We start from the raw sequence: 16,733 nt of genomic DNA, 5'->3' as shown, positions 1-16,733 counted from the left end.
CAATTTTTTTTTTGAGGTGCTGGACAGTAGGACATCTAGATCAGGTGTACCGATGTGGTGCTCTCCAGGTGTTAGTGCACTGCAGCATCTATCAGCTCCAACCAGCATGGTCAATGATCAAGGATGATGGAGGTTGTAGTTCAAAAACATTGGGAGAGTGGGGTTGCCACATTGCCTGCTACTGTGGAAATTCTGTAAAACCCATTATCAATAAGGCCAGTTTCACTTTGTAAGACTGTGGCCTGATCACAAAACTGGTGAGAACCAGTTAGGAGGAACCTAACTGAATATTAGAGGGGAGAGAATCCATATAAAATACAAGCAGGGCTCTGCATGTACAGTAAAAATAATTGGGTGAGTGTTTCCAAGGACTGTGGTTGGATAAAGAGATAGTGGGGTGATGGGGGAGAGCATAAAACAACCAAGATGGTGTATAGCTGTCCTATATAGTGTGTGTCATAATAGAAAGTTCTCACAGATTCTCTGGACTATGCCCTGTATTGCTTTACTGAATAAAGCCTGACTAACAGGAAACATGTTGAGAGCCTCTGTAGTAACAGGCTCCAGTCAAGGCCTGAGAAACATCCCAAAGACAGACAGAGGAGCAGCAATAATTATTTAGACTGGCATAGAAGCCAAGTAGAAAAGGTCAAGGCTGGCTGCTGAGACCAAGCCCGAGTCCAGCTAGGAACCTTTTAGACCCTGACCAGGTCAGAAGAAGCTGTTGGGGAAAATATGGGGGTTCAATATGCAATACTTTGTGGGTTCAGCCTGGATGGCCAATAAGGTTCAGACTCCAGTTGCCAGTCAAATGGGATGTTTATTTATTAAAGCATTGCAATGTGTTCTAACTTACTCTCACCATGTGTATGATGCAAGTTAGATCCCAACAGCTGAAACACACTTCTATTTCTACTTCACATTCACTGTGACGTAGCACAAAGAGATACACATGGTGAGAGTAGAAATTTTTACACTTCACAATAACAAGGCTGCGAAACAGGATCTTCTGTTCCTCCTTTTCTCCTCTCCCTTTCTTAGGAGATAAGCATGTCTTGAGATAAACTGCTAGAGGCTACATGATCTTGACAGTGATGCCTGTGGTTATCAACATGTAGATCTTACATTTCACCCAGCCCAGAGTTGCAGCCCCCACCTTGCTTACAAACACATTTCTGGTTCTTAAATTCATTAATAGCTTCATAGTTTCAATCCCTGCCCCCCACAAAGCCAGTGGGCTGCCAGGGTGGGTGTAGTCACCCCAAAGCCAGAACTGCAGCACCAATTGCATATCCTCCAATATTTCTCTGATGAAAATAAGGATGTGCTAAATAATAATAATAATAATAATAATAATAATAATAATAATAATAATAATGGCAGCCCATCCATCTGACTGGGTTGCCTCAGCCACTCTGGATGGCTTCCAACATATATAAAACCATAATAAAACATTAAAAAAACTTCAGATGTCTTCTAAAGGTTGTATAATTATTTATCTCCTTGGCTCAGGGGTTGCATAACTCCAACACCCTTCAGCATTTCTCAGATGAAAATAGGGACTTCCTACGGGAAAACAGGACATTCCAGGATCAAATTGTGGTCCCTTCAAACTTTGCAATTCCATGATTCCATGAAATCAGAATCTGAAATGGCTTCTGTAAATGCAGAACTGTTCCTGAAAAATAGGGTCACTTGGAGGGTCTTCAATTGTCTAACCACTGGGGGCAGCAGAGCAGAGAGCTTCGCAGTCCTTCCATGGCCCCTATTTCTCTCTTTCCACATATGCTTTGATTGTTATGTCTGACTAGCATTGCCAGGCATCTCTGCTTGTACATACGGAGGAAAAACAAAATGATGTGCTTTTTGTATACACTCTCTTAAATCCAGGCAGGCAGCCACAACAGGCTACCAGCTTCCCCACACACCCCAACACACACACCAACACACAGAGAGACTTTTGCTGCCACAGACTCCGATGGCCCCGGCAATAAAGTTCTGATTTATAATTTATAGGGAGCCTTCTGCTGGGTCTTTAATGCTTTTTATTTCCTCAGGAAACACTGGCACACGGGCCTTAGTCAGCACATCAGAGGAGAAGTTGCAGGTGTTTCAAAGGCCCCTGACGCAAGGCTCGGCAGCCGACAATGGGCTAAGATAAGCAGTTTTTTAAGATTCCTGGCACACAGTGTGCCAGCTAACTCTTTAATACTTTAAATCAAGCCTTGTCAATCTCCCAGCTAGGCCTTTAATTTAAAATTAACAAGGTAGCTATTCCACCTTTAATAAATAACTATCGATCATTCCCCATCCCATCCCAGTGCTTCTTCTGGATTGAGGCTTCTGAGGCCATCTATGGTTGGTTACATGTCTCAAGATATACAACAGCTATTAAGTCCTTATTCAGCCCCCACAATCCAGGGATGGTTTCACCTGGTTCTTTAATTAACTGGTGTGGATGTGTTAGCTGGGTATATATGCAATTTCCTAGGGAGAGCACATCGCTTGCGAAAGATGCCAGGGAGAAAAAGCTCTAAGAAACAAACAAAGCTCTCCTTTACCCAAAGAACAAATGCAATAGAAGATGTGTAAGCTTTTGAGCAGTGTGTCTTGGGGGCATAGGCAGGCACGAAATTAAAAAACAAACAAACCCGAGCCTTGGCTACAGGGTGCCTCTATGACTCATACGTAGTCTATTCGTAAATACCAGGAATGTGGAAGCTCAGGCCAAGGGGGCACATACAGGCCTCTGAAGCATCACTATCTGGCCCTTGAGACTCTCTCCAGGCTGTGGTCCCACCAGCTCTTCTTTGAAGCCACTTTTGCCTGGCTTGGATATGATCCTTAACTCTGATATTCCCTCTTGCTTCCCTAAAAGGAGGATAGAGAGCGCTGTGTAAGTGTGTAGAAATTAGCCTTCTTCACAATGGCAATATTTGCATTTGTTTCTCCCCCACAATATTTGCCTCTGGCCCTGCCCAGCACTTGCATGTGGCCCCCAGAAGGTTGCCCAGAAGACAGTGTGGCCCTTGGACTGGGAAAAGCTCCCTGCATCTGGACACAGACTATTCAGATTTTCTCTATTGTGATGATACTAGAGTGTGCTAAGGTAGTCAGTGCAGTTAAAAATGTTGGATAAAAACCAGAGAAATTTGGGTTCATATCCCCCCCCCCCGGTATGGAAAGAGACACTTCCTTGGGTATGAATAAAATAAATAAAGCACAACTGGGAAAAGTTCTCAACTTCATGGTTAATACCTCTAGTTACAAAGATACAAAGATCTTGAGTAGTACTGAGAAGACCTCAAGCAGGGCATCTCTGCACCCATAAATCTTGCATGAAGATACATAATGGATTCTGCCACCACTTTGAGATTGAGACCACTTGTCTAAGGTCATCTAGAATGCATCCATGGCAAAACAAAGACCCGGACCTGCATATCCAAGGCCACAAAGTCAATGTGATATTTCCCAAAGTAATGACTACAGCATCTCAAAGCATGTTTGTTTCCTTAAGATGCTTGTAGAATCATAAAATGGTAGAGTTGTTAGGGACCCTGAGGGTTATCTAGTCCAACTTCCTGAAATGCAGGAATCACAGCTAAAGAATCTCTGGCAGATGGCCCTCCAACCTTTGATTAAAAAGCTCCAATGAAGGAGAAGTCACCACCTTCCTGTGTAGTGACAAAACCCCAAAGTCACAATGAGCAGTGAAAAAACTTAAAATAAGAATAATGCATGGGTAGATGCATGAGTAGATGGATAGGCTTTTGGTGAGGTCCACCCCATCCAAACAGTTGGCATAGGTCAAAAAAGTGTGTTCAATTCTCGCAGGCCTCGTGCACCGCAAAGCCAGCTCAAGTTGGCCTCAGTTCAGCAGAGGTGCCATAGCCAACCCAATGGATCCTCAACTGAGTCATCTCCTCTCTTTAGAACCTTGATGTCAATGTGCCGCTTCCGTGTGGAGGGGCACCAGCCCAGCTGCCCCTGGCACCTCTGACGCACCCCGCCAGCTGCTACCTTTGCATCAAGCTTTCTTCGTGGGAAGGACAGCTGCTATCATTGATTTGTACAGACCAGCGCTTAAATGAACCTTTTTCATCTGTCACTTTATTAAAAATAAACGAAGGGAGCATTGGAGTCTTTTTTTAGATGTCTCTGCACCTGGCAATCACCAGCTCACATCGGAGGGACGTGGGGAGAGTAAAACAACTTTGATTGCTTTATGCTCCCATCTTTTGACGCACCCGGCAGCTTGTGTGTCCCTGCCCCCACTCTCCTTGCACTTCTCAATCAGCTACAAGGGGGAGCGTGACATGAGGAATTTAGGGAAGGAAAGTTTGATGAGTTTATAAGCCACTAGTCTTCAAAGATACGCAGTCAAGCTATTGGCCTTGTCTTCCCAAAGCACACATGCTCAGATTTCAAAGCAGTCTTCTGAGTAGGGACAGGGATTCATTCAGTCTGCTTTTTGCAGCGAACTGATCCAATCTGATACCTTGAATTTTAGCCTGCTGACCAGAAAGCAACTCCTAGTTTATTGTTGTGGATCCATTTTATTTATTTATTTTCACATTTTTGCAGAGTAAGTTCCCCTCACATAATACATTTTCACAGGTTATTTTGGCTAACACATGCATTTTGATGAACATTATACCCTAGTTACAGTGTTTCTCAACCTGTGAGTCCCCAGATGTTGTTGGACTACAACTCCCATCATTCCTAGCCAGCATGATCAATAGTCAGGGATGATGGGAGTTGTAGTCCAACAACATCTGGGGACCCACAGGTTGAGAACCTGCATTGTTGCACACCTACCCTGACTAGAGAACTGCATCACAAAATCTCAAGAAATATGGGTTTTAAAGGGTGGCTGTTTCAGTTTCTGTGTGGTTTGGAAAGTACAAATTAGGTGGGTTTCCCTTTAAATGCAAACTGATTGGGACTTCTCCCAATCCCTACCTAACAGTACTGATCCATCTTGCTTGGCAACAATTCCTGACCAGAAAATTGGGAGATGGCCTTGACCCAGAATTCCTTAGCCCTTATGAGAGGTTATATGATAGCCATCTTCAACTACCTGAAGGGCTGCCACATGAAACAAGCCTGCTTTCTGCTGAATCCAAACCAATGGATTCAAATAGCAAGAAAGTAGATTTCAAGTAAACATTAGGAATAACTCTGAGGGCAAGAGCTGATTGATAATGGAATAGACTACCTTGGAAAGTGGTGGACTCTCCTTCATTGGATGGCCATCTGTGATTCCTGCACTGCAGGAGGTTGAACTAGCTGACCCTTGAGGGGACGTTGCAACTCTACGATTCAATGATTCTATGAAATGGGGAATCTCAGAAGAACACACCGGGATTCTACTTCTATTGCACCGAACAGACTCAGGCTCCCTGCTGTCTCGGCATGTCCCAACTCCTGCGAGTTGATGGAGCGAGAACAAGGCCAGTCACGCAATATTAGACAGAGCGCTGATCCCAGGAGACCCGACTGGCTCACCATCAAATGAAGAAGATGCAGTGTGGGAATCTGAGGGTATAACGTAACACTTTCATGTGATGGAGAAGAGGGGAAGAAAGGTACACCGGCGGAGGTTTGTGGAAGGGAATGTTAATAAGATCATGCCAACGGTGAAATCAACTGTCAGCAAGGGGAAGATAAAACTGAAAGCTGTCGGCAGAAATGGAAAATAACAGAGGGGTAAGTAAGAAAGTAGAAGTATAACAGTGATGTCACAGATTTAAACTTTTAACTAATTTCAAAACTGAATGTCTAGCTGCCCCAGAAAAGTGGTGGCAGTACTAACACTCTCTTAGGCCATCTATCCCAGGATGCCTTCCTCTATGGTTCCTCTTCCCTCCCTCAGAGCAAGGCAAAACAGGGGGGCAAGGGGAGAGGTATACTGATGTCACATTAGTGGCAACAAAATATTAAAAGTAATGGAGGTGGGGGTGCTATTTCACTGACTCTGTATGCTCTCCACTGCTTGAAGATAGCACTCCCTCATGCAGCTGTGGAAATTGCTCCTACAAAGAGACAGGGGTGGCCACCAGTCAGGTGACTTTAGAAGATGATTAGACAAATTCATGGAGGAGAGCACTATCAGTAGGTCCACTCACCTTCCTTGGTGGGCGGTGTTGCGGCCAGTCCTTAGACCATGTGAGTGATCTCAGAGGCTGCACTAAAAACAGGGGAGGAAGACGCATGGCCACATGCCATCAGCCTTCCCCCATGGTGATGCTACCCTGTTTTTGCACCTTGCCCAGGGTGCTGGCAACCCACGCTATGCCACTACCTACCTAACAGAGTTGTTGAACTTGTGTTTTTTATATTGCAGCCCACCCTGGGACCTTATGGTAAAGGGTGGGTATGGAATAATAATAATGAGAATACCAGCAAGGTTCAAAGAGAGGAGGGCTATTTTGAAGAACCGAAAAGCATATTCAGAGTGAAATTTAGAGCAAAACACAGTAAAGAAATGGAACAAGTTTAAAGAAAGAGAGGAAGGGAGAAAAGGAGGTGTGTGTGTGTGTGTGTGTGTGTGTGTAACCCATGCCTTCATAATTTTGTCTCCTGATCTCTCATGTAGTGTCAAGAGGCAAGTCTGCAAAAACAAACAAACCATTAAAAAAAACGGTTGAGGGGGTGTGTGTGCATGAGAGACAGAAACACCACTTTGCAGAGGCTGCTGGGTTTCTGCAGGGAGACTCCTCAGATGGCATGATGAGAGGTGAGAAGAAGCTGCAACTGCCAAGCTCCCTCTCTCACACTGGCTGTGATTTTGCAGGCTGTCACCAGGGAAGTGGCAATGCTGTGGCAGCTGCAGCTGGGCTCCCCAACCCAATCACGGCTTCTCCTCTGCTGCTCTCTGCTCCTAATCAATTACAAAGGAAGCCACAGTAAGCCAGGGGGACAGGCAAGAACAACTGGGAAGGTGTGGGTGGGGGAGAGAGAGAGAGAGAGAGAGAGAGAGAGAGAGAGAGAGAGTCTGTTGGCAAACTCTTCCAGGAAGTAATTAAAAAACAGTTTCTCCTCACTCACTGTCTTTCCTTCCATCTGTCCAGCTAACAAGTGCCAAAGTGCTGTGAATCATAGAAAATTGCCCAAGGAAGGCCGTCCTAGGGATGGAAGGATGGAAGGGAGCATCCATGGTAAGGGAAGGGAAAACAAGGCTACTAGCCAAGATGGCTACACTTTGCTTCCAGGGTTAAACTGTAGTTGAACTATGAAACTCACTCTGCCAGAAGGCAGTGATGGCCACCAACCTAGACGGCTTTAAAAGAGGATTAGACAAATTCAAGGAGGGGCAGAAGGCTATCAAAAGCTACTAACCATGATAGCGATGCTCTGCCTATGCAGTCAGAGGCAGTAATGCTTATGAATACCAGTTGCTGGAAAGCACACAAGGGGAATGGATTCTTGTGTGTGGGTCCTGCTTGAGGTTCCTCACAGAAGAAGAAGAAGAAGAGTTTGGATTTGATATCTCGCCTTTCACTCTCTTTAAGGAGTCTCAAAGCGGCTAACATTCTCCTTTCCCTTCCTCCCCCACAACAAACACTCTGTGAGGTGAGTGGGGCTGAGAGACTTCAAAGAAGTGTGACTGGCCCAAGGTCACCCAGCAGCTGCATGTGGAGGAGTGGAGACGCGAACCCGGTTCCCCAGATTACGTGTCTATCGCTCTTAACCACTACACCACACTGGCTCTCAGGTATCTGGGTGTCCACTTTGAGAAGAACAGGATGCTGGACTAGATGGTCCATTGGCCTGATCCGGCAGGCTCTTCTGAAGTATTTCATGGGGATCAGCAACTTGTGCAGCATGACTTCTGAGCAGGTCAGCTCAGAAGTTTAGTCCCAAAGAGAATGCGTCCACAACAAAGTGGTGTACACAGATGGTACTACAGACTGCACCACTTCGTTCTGCAAGTGGAGGCACCACTTTTGGATGCTTCCCACTTAAAAACAACAACCCTGAAGATGAAATTAGCATTCTCTAAGAGATGGGGGATGGAAAACCCCATGTAAGAAAATTCACAGGAAATTTCTAAAAAAAATAAATCAACAAATTTGAGAAAATTCAGCGCAGATCTAGGCTCAACAGATCAATCACAGCAATCTCTCTGCCTCCAACTCCCACTCCTTAGGTTAGCACCTGTCTCATGTAACAAGACCCCTCCCCCACTCTCACAATGAGTGCCATTCAAACTTGCATTACAGTGGTGCATTAGGAAAGGACCATAGCTCAATGGTAGAACGTCTGGTGGTAGAAGTTCCAGGTTCAATCCCTGGTGTCTCCAGATGGGGCTGGTAAAAGCTCCTGCCTAAAACTCTGGAGAACTGCTTCCAGTTAAATGTACATAATACTGGACTTGATGGACCCATGGTTTGACTAAGTATAAAACAGCACCCTACACTCTAATTTATTTGCTGGTCCTCCTAACACCAAATATTCCAAAACAGGGCAGGCACTGTAGCTGGATTTCAACACCCATGAGCCCCTGTCAGCATGGCAAATGATCAGGAATGATGGGAGATGTATTCCAGTAACATCTGTAGGACTACAGGTTCCCCATTCCTGATATAACCCAGCTCTAATTGAAACAAAATATCACACAACTGGGCTACTGTGCCATCATCTCACACACATTCCCAAGCTGCAAAAGGATCCTCAAGCAACAGCTGTCCTCTTTTGAACCCATCCCTCTCCCCTGATGGATGCCCCATATATATCTGTATCTATCTCTATCTCTATCTCTATCTCTATCTCTATCTCTATCTCTATCTATCTATCATCTATCTATCATCTATCTATCATCTATCATCTATCTATCTATCTATCTATCTATCATCTATCTATCTATCTATCTATCTATCTATCTATCTATCTATCTATCATCTATCTATCATCACCTTTATATATACACACTTTTAAAAAGGTATTGGCTCCAGCTCTGAGAAGCCACAGGTTTCTTTTTTATTATTGTCTTGCTTTGCTTCCCCCTCCCTGCAAGGCTTCCAGCTGATATTTCACTCTGTCCCAGCTGAGGTTGCCATCTGCCAAGTGGTCACCCAGGCAGACACATTTGCTCAGCACTGGGATCAGCATGAGTATGAAGGTGACATTTTTCACAAGCAAAGGAGTTTTGTTTGTGCGAGGTTTTTGTTTTGTTTTTTGCTGTTGTTCCTTTCTTTTAATATATATTTTTTAAAGGTTTCTTGGAAAATTGGAGGGAGGCATCAGGAATGAAAACAAAACTGCAGGCAACTGCTCTGCCAAGGCCAAACTAGACATTTGCTAGATGCACAGCACGAAGCTACACATCCTGTTATTGTGTTCCTCCATGAGAGGTATGCATGGGGGTTAATTCTTAAAGGGTGCACAGCATGCAAGGAAAGAGGACTTACCTCTTCCCTTCCCTGCAGAATCAGACCCAAACCCTCAAGCACACAGTGGTACCTCGCAAGACGAATGCCTCGCAAGACGAAAAATGCGCAAGACGAAAGAGTTTTCCGTTTTTTGAGTCGTTCCGCAAGACGAATTTTCCTATGGGCTTGCTTCGCAAGACGAAACGTCTTGCGAGTTCTTGCGAGTTTGTTTCCTTTTTCTTAAAGCCTCTAAGCCGTTAATAGCCTCTAAGCCGTTAATAGCCGCTAAGCCGCTAATAGCCGCTAAGCCGCTAAGCCGCTAATAGCCGTGCTTTGCAAGATGAAAAAACTGCAAGACGAAGAGACTCGCGGAAGGGATTAATTTCGTCTTGCGAGGCACCACTGTAGTTAGAAGCCTTAGGGAACAATCCCTCTTGGCACCAATGGAGATTTCTTCCCAAAGGCTCATACAGGTTAGGGATGGTGGTTCTGATTGTAATGAAAAGGAGAGGTATGATCCACCATTTTACATGAGCTATGCTCTCCGTAAGGACCACCGCCACCACCACTATGTGGCTGTAATTTAGAAAGAAAAACCAAGAGACTAAGAAACACTCTTCATGTCTACAGAACGTTTAGTTTAGCCCTTAGGTTAACAATGCAATCCTATTGTATTCAGCTTACCTCCTCCCGTGTAAGCATGTATAGGATTGGTCCATATTTCTCAAGATCAAGATGTGGGACAAATTCAGTTCATGTCATATTTGAATGTGGACTTACTTGGTGCCTGCTTCCTAAAACAGCCAAATTCAAAACAGTTATCCTTCAAAAATCATACGTCTCCAAATTTTGCTTTGCAGGTTTCCACCCCGCCCCCACACAAACATGCATAAAAATGCATGTGTTCCGGGAAAGTATTTGTGAAAGCAACAAATGAAAACACCTTGTATGTAGGGGAAATTGCATGCAGATATGTGCATTTTAGGATAATTTCAAATTAAAATGCTGAGAATTTTTTTCTAATTTGAAAAAAAATATGTATCACAAACTGATGCAGAGTGTGATAAACAAAACTTAAGATGAAAAGAATGAGAAATGGAAAAAGCAGAACCAACAGTTTCATCTATTGATAGGTCGAGGTGAGTTGCTTATCTCCATTTCCTCTGTGATAGCTCACTCACATATGCAAGGCACCATTTCATGCTTTGATCACGAAGTGAACTTGCATATGCAAAGCAGCTTGTCTATTACAAGCACCTTGGCAACCGAAATACCTACTGTTTTCCCCTCCACCCACAAATTATTGCTACTGATCCTGAGCCAATATAATCTTTTATCTAATACAACAAACCTAAATACCTAAGAAAAATTGCACTGAAACCCTCTTTATGCAACAGTCTACATCACCCCCCATTACAGTCCACCGACTGTAGGAACTGTGGTCTGCTCTTGCTGTCAGTGTCCCTCTAGTTGCCCAGCCACCTGGGATCCTTTTAACCACGCGTGCCTGGAATTAAAATGGGGACTTTCTGTGTGCAAAGTGTGCAGCAAGAGTACCTACCTGCTCACCTGGTCCACCAGTCCTGGAATATCTGGGAAGAATGCTGATACAGGTAACATTTCTGCTAGGATGAAGGATATCTAATGTAGTTGTGGTCCTGTACTTAGCAGACAAAAACAGTCCACCTGGACAAACCAGCTTCTACTTGCCTCCTTCTAGTGTCCCAAGTTAAGTTACTGGCCCTAGGATCAGGGAACAGGAGAGGCAGCACTAGTGCTTGCAACATCAAGGCAAGCAAAGGCTGTACATGTGTCAACATTGCTCATGAGCCTTCATCCTACTTGACGAGCGAACATACTACCTGAACTCTTTAGATGTGTAAGAAGACAGACATTTTTGTTCCTACATGTGCCTGTTACAATCAGCAGTGTTTTTGTTGTGCAGCAGTTTGGCTTCTGTCAGATGCAACACTATTAAACTCCCTGGACCCTGCACACTATTTAATGTAAGTTATGGAAGTTGCATTCTGTTAAGTTACAAGTCTTACATCCATTTCAATGCAAAGTAAACATCAAAGCAATGCCAAAAAAAGGTAGCAGACTAAAACAACCAATACAGTGATGTGAAGAAACACCAGTTGCATTCACTTGACTGATCTCCATTCCAGTTGAATGGCAGCCACGACAACTTCCTTTCCCAGTTTTGCCATAATTATCTGACATTTATAGCTCTTGTAACACCCCCTCCCCCCCAAAAAAATGTCCACACTCCACCATCGAGAACACATAAAAAAGAGCCTGCTGGATCAGGCCAATAGCCCATCCAGTCCAGCATCCTGTTCTTACAGTGGCCAACCGGATGCCTGTGGGAAACCCACACACATGGTCCAAGCACTCTTCCCTCCTGCAGTTTCCAGCACTGATATTCCGAAGCATTGCTGCCTCCCACTGTGGAAGCAGAGTACAGTGGTACCTCGGGTTACATATGCTTCAGGTTACAGACGCCACTAACCCAGAAATAGTACCTCGGGTTAAGAACTTTGCTTCAAGATGAGAACAGAAATCATGCTCCGGCAGCGTGGCGGCAGCAGGAGGCCCCATTAGCTAAAGTAGTGCTTCAGGTTAAGAACAGTTTCAGGTTAAATACGGACCTCCAGAATGAATTAAGTACTTAACCCGAGGTACCACTGTATAGCCATTATGGCTAGGAGCCATCAATAGCCCTCTCTGGCCCCTACTTGAATTGTCCCCCTGCTAATACTTTGTCTCCAGATTACAGATATTGAAAGGGCTTTGCATGACCAGGAGCCAAGCATGGAGACAAGCGGGTGCCGCTGCCATTGTGCTGAGTCACCATTTAGATGACATACCATTTGTTTCCTCTAATTACCAGCCAGGCTTCATTTTAAAGCTATTTACACTGATTGCCTCTTCGGCTGCCTTTGCTAGTCAATGCTGCTACAGATTAACTAATCTGCCTGTAGGAAGGCGGATGGGTGGGTGGGATCCACCTAAATTCTTTTATCGAGTGCCCTGCTTTGCAGTGCCTCAGCTTCGATTGCTGCCCGCTCGTTCTCCTAATCTGACATGACTCAAAAAGGCTTCAACGGCAGCAATCTGCTCAGTTTCCTTCATAAATCTGCAAACCCTCGATGAGTCCCCTTGTTAATCTTCTCTTTGCTAATAATTAGAGACTGGTGTTCCTGACCCCTGCATAATGCAGCTGACAGCTTCCTAGATACATACGTGCTCATTCAGGGCTGCCTATTACTGTGCCTTTAAGGCTACCTCTGTGCAGCCTGTTGAATTAAATATACAGAATAATGTACAGTGTATGTTAATGCAGTAGACCTTGAGCCTTTTATGCAAAGGAATCTACCATTTGTTTTGACTTTGCAGCTCCCCTCTTCCCATCACAGGGGACATGATAGGAACATCACTGACACACAACCCACCCACACTTATGTTGATCATCCATATTGATCACATTGGAGTTCCTTTGCTTATTTATGTGCTGTATGTATTTGCAAAAAAGTCTATAAGAACCCGAGAAGAGTCCTGCTGGAGCCAATCTCATCCAGCATCTTTTTCTCACAGTGGCCAACCTGATATTTACAGGGAGCCTGCAAGCAAGACCTGAGTGCAACAACCATTCTCTCCATCTACAAATCCTTGAAACGGGTATTCAGAGGCCTGCTGCCTCCGACAGTGAAGGCAGAACATAACTATCATGGCTAGCAGTCACTGGTAGCTATATCTTCCATGAATTTGTCTAAAATTCTTTTCAAGGCCATCCAAATTGGAGGCCATCACTGTATGGTCACACCCTCCAACATCCCTTATGCTCCGCTCTGTTGCCGCTTTCTTCCCACCCAGGGCAGTCCTGCCTTCTGCTGCCCCTCAGAGCCCACGTGTCACCCAGGCCTGGGCCTCGGTGGCCTCAGCCTCTCCTTGCCCACTTTCTAGCTGCCCAAAGGAGGAAGTCAACAGCAGCAGCCATGGAGATGCCATGGACAGGCAACAGGGTGTTCTTTGACAGCTACAGCTTGGGACAAGCACCAGCTCATCCTCCCCCCTGGAGCTCAGCAGTGGCGGCATTGGTGGGGAAATAGGGACATTCCAGGATCAAATCAGAAGCCAGGGTGGCTTTCATAATTTCAGGACTCTCTCCCTGGAAGACACTTGGAGGGCATGTATGTTGCGGAAGCAAACATCCATAGTTTAACTATGTGGTGTTTGAAAACCTTCCTCTTTTCTTCCATCTTGAATCTTCCAGCATTCAGCTTTGCTGGCTGGCCCTGAGCTCCAGCATTATGAGAAAGGGAGGAAAAACTTCCCTCTGCCTGCTTTCTCCACATTACATGTAATTTTATATACTTCTATGCCCTCTGTAACGTGCCCTTTTTCTGAAGGCACATCAGTCTGTTTCCAGTTTAGGGCAGTTTCACACGCTCATTTGTAGGACTATTCCACTGCATCCCTCCATCATTCTGCTTAAACAAATAGAGAGACCCAAGGGGGACCCAATGTTTTATGCATTTTAACCTTGGCTATGTAATTTTTTGTTGTTTAGCAAAAATGCTTATATTTATATATGTAGTTTGTCCTAAAATGTGCTTTTCTGTATGCGTTCCAAAGTAAACTACACATTTTTTTTATAGACAAGAAGATCCAAGAGCACATAATTCAAAGTGTGAAAGAACCAAATGCTGCGTTTTAGGGAAGAGCGAATCAGTTCAGTTCACTAAAAAACAGACCTAATGGCCTCCTTGAGCATCCCTTCAGAGCAATTGGTAATCTACAGACTTCAGCTGTGAAGCAAGCCCAGGGGTCCCCCCTCCAGTTTGAGATCCAGGTTCTACTCTCAAACACCCCCAAGAGTGGCCCTGACGTTTACCCTGAACTGCACCTGGAATAGTAGGAAGGAAGGACATGGTGGGTAGCAGAAAGAGAGTTGGTGGTCCTAGCCTGGGGTTTGTTGGAAGCAGATAGGCTGAGTGAGTTGGTAAGTGTAATAGACTATGAATGGAGATGTGCCTGGCCTGAATGATGGATATCTGAGCAGACAAGCAATCCACACACGGCCCAGTCTCCCTGCAAGGGCATCTCTGATTATTCTCAAGCCTTCACTCTCCACGTTTCTGCTTCGGTGGCTCGCTGCGTTCAGTGTGTAGCAAACTCCTCACTGACTTGGCACCAGGAGGATAAGCAGCTGCAGCAGAACCAGCCAACTTGAAGGTAGCAAAAGAGAAAGAAAGAGAAAAAGAGAGAGAGAAAAGGAAGGGGGCAGGGGGGGCGGGGGGGGGGATGCCTGAGGTGCCAGCTGTAGATGGAGAAGCTGTTTGAAAAAAGGTGCAACCCTAGTTTCACAGGTATGCAGATGGAGAAACCAGGCAGAAAAAGGTGAGAAATAGCTAAGGGGTGAGGGAAGGAGAGGGACTTCTTGCCTAGCCAAAGCCTTATCTTGTCCCAAAGCTGCTATGGGTTAGTGGAGTTGCCATGGGGAGGGAGCTAAGAGGCAAGGGGGCAGCAGGGGAGGGCAGGAGGTGTAAATGACTATCATAGACTCATAGAATTGTGGAGCTGGAAAGGACCACAAAGGCCATATAGTCCAACCCCCTGCAATGAAGGAATCTTTTGCCCAATGTGAGTCTCAAACCCATGACCCTGAGATTAAGGGTCTCATGCTCTATCAAACATAGGAAAAGCTCATCAGTTTTGTTGAATTAATTAAACCAAATAATTGTAGTTAATTTTCAATAAATGTGCAATGAATTGTTTCTGTTTTGAATTTGTGTTATTATCTTCTGTAATGGGTTGTGGAAACTGCTATCCCAGATAATGCTTTCTATAGGGTTGGGTAAGGGGCACTGGGGATGAGTTTATAGAGCTAAGGCGGGAGGGGGGCACATTTGGGAACTACTGCTTTAGAAGTAAAAGGTAAAGGGACCCCTGACATTAGGTTTGGTCATGGCCGACTCTGGGGTTGCGGCGCTCATCTCACTTTATTGGCCAAGGAAGCCAGCATACAGCTTCCAGGTCATGTGGCCAGCATGACTAAGCCACTTCTGGTGAACCAGAGCAGCGCATGGAAACGCCGTTTACCTTCCCGCTGGAGCAGTACCTATTTATCTACTTGCACTTAGACGTGCTTTCAAACTGCTAGGTTGGTAGGAGCAGGGGCCAAGCAATGGGAGCTCACCCTGTCACAGGGATTTGAACTGCCAACCTTCTGATCGGCAAGTCCTAGGCTCTGTGGTTTAACCCACAGCACCACCCACGTCCCTACCACTTTAGAAGACACTTAGCAATTTTTTTCTCTTTCTGTCATCAAAAAGGACAGTGTCACTTTGCACAATTGACTTTGAATATTCTCCAGCATTTTTATTTTATTATTTGGCAGAAGTTGCCATTCCTCTCCACCCTCCACCCATGGGGAACTCGGTTGCACGTTTGACACTGTCTCTATCTATCCAGCATCTCTAAGGCAGGTGGTTTGGGGGAAAACAGCCTCATAAGCAAAACTGGGATCAGTGGTGGGCCAAGCCTGCCCTGCAAGCCAAAGGTTCTCCATCCTCACCACTGAGAGATCCCCTGCTATCATAATAATAATACACCTTTTCCTACCTATATTTGATAGTGAGACTCTGATAACTCTTTCACACAAAAGCAATGCTCTGGCATGGTAGCTCCCCATGAGAATGAAAGCCTTGTGCAAGGATGTGGGGAGAGTCTTCACAGTCATTCTGAACAGCACACATTCTCACAAGTGACAGGTTTCCAGGAATTGAAACAGGAGCAAGAAGGTCACATTGTTCACCTTGCATTCTAACGTTCTCTCCGGAGCTCTGCCATCACCTCAAATAAAACAAAAACGATGTTTTGCTTACCAGCTGGTATCGCCAGCGAATTATCCATGAGGTGTTGCTACCAGGCTTGTGTTAAGCTGGTATCCAGATGGGCCTCTTTAGCAGCCTCAGCACTACACAATGAGCCATTTAAAAAGTACCTTTAAATTCATAATATATGCAAATGCATGTGTCTTTTTATACTCTGGGACGTGAACAGCAACAATATCCCTTGATATTTAAGTCTTTCAATCAAAATATGTCGGGAGCATCATCTCAAGAACTGCCATCAGGGTGGGTGGCTGGAGGGATAAGTGGATTGGTACAAATTCAAGTTTATCTCTATGAGTTCTTTTGTAAATCAACTCAAAATGCTCCCCAGTGACCCTTTTCCTTCCAGATTGCATCATCAGGTGTGTCCCTGGATTTCTCAAACGAAATGTTTCTTTCCTGGAATGTCTTGGCGTACCAAATTCCAAAGCTGCTTGAAGTTTTGAAACAATTTACTTTG

At 45.0% G+C, this 16,733-nt stretch overlaps 1 protein-coding gene across 9 annotated transcripts in view; it reads right to left on the bottom strand.

Moving 5' to 3' along the window:
• NTM (neurotrimin) overlaps positions 1-16,733 on the bottom strand; it is a 799,838-nt gene that overhangs the window by 461,672 nt on the left and 321,433 nt on the right. The window lies entirely within an intron of this gene.

Source organism: Podarcis vaucheri, assembly GCF_965113315.1.
Source record: "Podarcis vaucheri genome assembly, chromosome: 15".
In the NCBI taxonomy this organism is placed as follows: Eukaryota; Metazoa; Chordata; class Lepidosauria; order Squamata; family Lacertidae; genus Podarcis; species Podarcis vaucheri.
The sequence above is the reverse complement of the archived record's forward strand: the minus strand, read 5'-3'. Positions and strand labels throughout refer to the sequence as shown.